A 3,940-nucleotide genomic window follows, 5' to 3' on the forward strand; every position below is an offset into this window, starting at 1 on the left:
CACTTCTAATTATTGTTAAGAGGAAAACATTTTTTAAAATCATAAAGTTTTGGTGAAACATGAATTTTCACTGAATTGATGACTTGAAGTTGAATGGAATGGTGATATGATAGAGAGCAATGCAGTATGCTGAAGAGATTATGATACATAGAGTCAGAAGACCTTGGTCTGGGTACCATCTCTGACATTAACCTTGGGAAAAGCACGCTTTCCCATCTGTTTCCTGTTCTGCAAAATAAAGGCTTTGAACTGGATAATCTTTTTACATTCCCTTCTATTTCCAAATCTCATGATACAAATCCACTGAGTTAACAGATTCCCTAGTGTCATTCTGTCCTGAGGGTTTCTATGCCATACAGTAAGTTTACTGTGCACAGCTGTGCTCAGCATATGCCACTTCTAAGCCTAGAGTGAATATTCAAAGGAACAGAAGGGAACATGGAGTCAGAAGGCAAGGGAAAGGAGCAGGTTAAGAATGGAAAGGGTGAGATGAGTAACAAAACACATGGAAGAGTGATAAAGAAGGAGATACATACTTCAATATTGGATCATATGCCAGAAAGAAGGAAATAATAGGATAAAAATCTAAGAGATAGAGAGGGTCTCTTTTAATAGGGGAGAAAAAATAAGCAATGTGCAAATTGGTATTATAAGTTATATGGGTTATGGAACTATGGGTATTAGATATAATTTAATGTTCTACCACCTTCATAGCAATAGATGAATGTATGCCTAGAACTTTCATTACCAAGTAGAACAGGCAAGCCACAGGCTAATGGGATTCTCATTCACTCACTCATGTATGTACACATATATTCATTCTTGCATTCATTCATGAATGCCTTTACTTAAGAATATTTGTTAAACACCAAATATGCAGGAGTCTCTATAATAGGTAAGTAAGGAGATGGGAATAAATAGGCTATAATATCATAATAGCTTCCCTCCCTGGTTGAGCTACAGGTCAGTAAGGAAGATAAGCTATGAATACAATTAAAGTATAAAGCAGGACTTCTGGGTAAACATGGAGGCAATATAGATACAGGACTCCTTCTCTCCTCATCACCTACCAATATAGACTACATCAAAGGGCCAAAAAATACAAATTCATATGAATGAAGGGACTCCACAGTAGAGCATTGAAGGTACATGGGATTTGGGCATTTCCACACTATAAGAGGGTAAAATAGCTTCCACCAAAATGTGAGTTAATCAACCCTCCCCCACCCCCCACCTCATCCCCCCCCCCAAGTGCCAGTGTGCTAGAGTCAGAGCCTGTGCACTAGAATCAGTGAGTAAGCAAAGGGCACCTCTAGAGCAAGGGAGGGGCACCTCTAGGTCTTTGGCAGCTGACTAAGACCAATAATGATCTACCCCTTAGAGCAGCTAGACTTGAGACCTCAGAAGGCAGAAGAGCATATACCTAGGGCTCAGGGATAGTGGAGATAAGGACTGCAAACAGTAGAAGCAGCAGAGACTCGAGAGGGGGTCTCAGGCCAAAACTACACTCCTTAGCTCCATACACAGAGAGCCTGCACTCCTCACTCAGACTTCTGACTGGAAAATGAAGGAAAAACCACCATAGTGATGAGAAAAATATATCCAGGAAAAACAACTTCCTAACACCAAGAAGAATAAGAAGAAGGCATTGAAGCTGGATAATTTTTTATGGAGGAAAAATTCAGACTACAGAGGAAATAGCAGAAAAGGACAAACAAACAAATGCATCCAAACCTTCCAAGAATGTGGAAATTAGCCAAAAGCTCCTGAAGAATTTAAATCAGAGCTTTTGAGAAAGATGGAAGAATTTTGGCAACAAAAGTGAGAAATAGATAAAAAAGAAAATAACAGTTTAAAAGACAGGGAATCCCAATTGGAGACCATAATTAAACAGCTGGAAGCCTTGAAAAAAATTTTTTTAATCAATCAGCGTTTATGATGTGCTACGTATATATAGACCAGATACTAGGGAAATGTTTGTTGTGATTATCTCAAGACTGATTTGAGGGTAAGAATCTCAGTTTATGGATTAGGCTAGCATTATAATAGTCATAGATCAGAGGCTCCCTCAAATGCATGAATGATAGAATTTTAGGAGCTCATTATTCATTTCCTCCCTTAAATATCTCAAAACATCTCTATTTAGTGGACAACTAAGTAGGACATTCGTTGTGAATCCTAAGGACTAAGAAAAATAGAAAAATCAAAGTCTCTGACCAAGAACCAAAACACAAATAAACGAAATTCTAATTCACAACCATTAAATAGAAATTAATATAGTATATGAAAAATAAATACTCACAGACAAATATAATTGATGAAACAATCTATATTTGAAAGCATTTTCCTTTAGAATAAGTATATATCAAATCTAGTTTCCCCTAAAGGAAAGACTGAAGATTAGGGTATCCTTTTATTTAGAGGGGAGAGGTGGAAGGTTGGAGTTGGATTTACTTCAGAGTGGGGGGGAAAGAAAGGTACTCCCTTCTCTGCCCACCTCAGGAGTGGGATGGAGTCTGTGAAATCCAAAGCATATAGATCTGTGGGTTTCCAAACAGATAGATCAAGCTGCTATGGATGGTTTGAGCAAGGAGAATCCAGATCAAGAAGTCAGGGTCTCTGGAGATGCAGGCTGAGTCAGGTAGGAAGCTGGTGTTCCAGGGGTCTCAGACTGGGAGTAAATTTAGGCTATGGGTTTGTGTGGATATTAGTTGAATTTTGTGCCTGATGAGGATCAAGCCCAGAGAAGCAGCAGCAGCATCAGAGTCAAGAAGGAAAAACTGGCCCTCCAACTGGAGATGCCTGGGGCAGAGCTATAAGCATAGTATTTAGCCACAGCTTCATTGGGGTTTCCCTGGGCTAGGTCAAAGCACATCTGGATACATTTGCCACTGGCTCTGCCATAAGAGCTTGCATTATAAGAGTGACTCCAAATATTCTCCCAGATGGAGGCTGGTGTTGGGAAGTAAAAGGAGAAAGGATCTCAAGCAGCCTTAACTGGACACTTGTTAATCCCTGAAGTCCAATTCCAGCCTTTGTGCCAGTTCTCTTTTCAGGAATAGGAGGCTTTATAGTCCTCCCACAACATGTTACAGTCCTCTTTGCAGAGGGGAATATTCAAGACTCGTTCCTTCCTCCAGCTTGAATTTACAGGCTGGATCCAGGGTCCCAGGTTTGGGGAACACTCGTAGAGACACAGGTCCTGGACAAAGTGGTGTTTGCAGGCTGGAGTCATTGTCCCACAGTGGTTAAAGTTGAACTTATACAAGTGGGAGGGATCCTCATGGACTGCAATGGTGATGTTTGCTGTGGAGCAAACTCTTTTTTCCATGTGCTACACTTGATGAAGAGCATCTTCTTGACTAGGCTTGTGCTTGTGGTGCTTAGCATCCATGAAGACACTGAGCAGATAATTACCCTTCCAAAGCCCATGAGCCATAGGAACAGCAACCTCCATACCAGCTGAGCCATGGTCTGTGTTCTCTTAGCCACAAGTCCTCCTCACCAGTCTCTTTGATGTTCTCCAAGGTCCTGAGGAAGCCTGGAGAAGGGCTTTAGAAGAACATTATACACAGAGACTGATACACTATAGTACAATCGAATGTAATGGACTTCTCTACTAGTAGCAGTGCAATGATCCAGGACAATTCGGAGGAATTTATGAGAAAGAGCACTATCCACATTCAGAGAAAGAACTGTGGGAGTAGAAACACAAAAGAAAAACAAATGCTTGATCACATGGGTCGATGGGGATATGGCTGGGGATGTAGACTCTAAATGATGACCCTAGTGCAAATATCAACAATATGGAAATAGGTCTTGATCAACGATACATGTAAGTCCCAGTGGAATTGCACATCAGCTAGGAGAGGGAGTGGGAGGAGGGGAGGGAAAAACATGATTTTGGTAACCAAGGGAAAATATTCTAAATTGAATAATT

The 3,940-nt window shown here is 40.6% G+C and overlaps 1 pseudogene; it reads right to left on the reverse strand.

Annotated features, from left to right (window-relative positions):
- Positions 1–2,734: 2,734 nt before the first annotated feature.
- Positions 2,735–3,457, reverse strand: LOC100016781 (folate receptor alpha-like; annotated as a pseudogene).
- Positions 3,458–3,940: the final 483 nt, after the last annotated feature.

Source organism: Monodelphis domestica, chromosome 1 (genome assembly GCF_027887165.1).
Source record: "Monodelphis domestica isolate mMonDom1 chromosome 1, mMonDom1.pri, whole genome shotgun sequence".
Taxonomy (NCBI): domain Eukaryota; kingdom Metazoa; phylum Chordata; class Mammalia; order Didelphimorphia; family Didelphidae; genus Monodelphis; species Monodelphis domestica.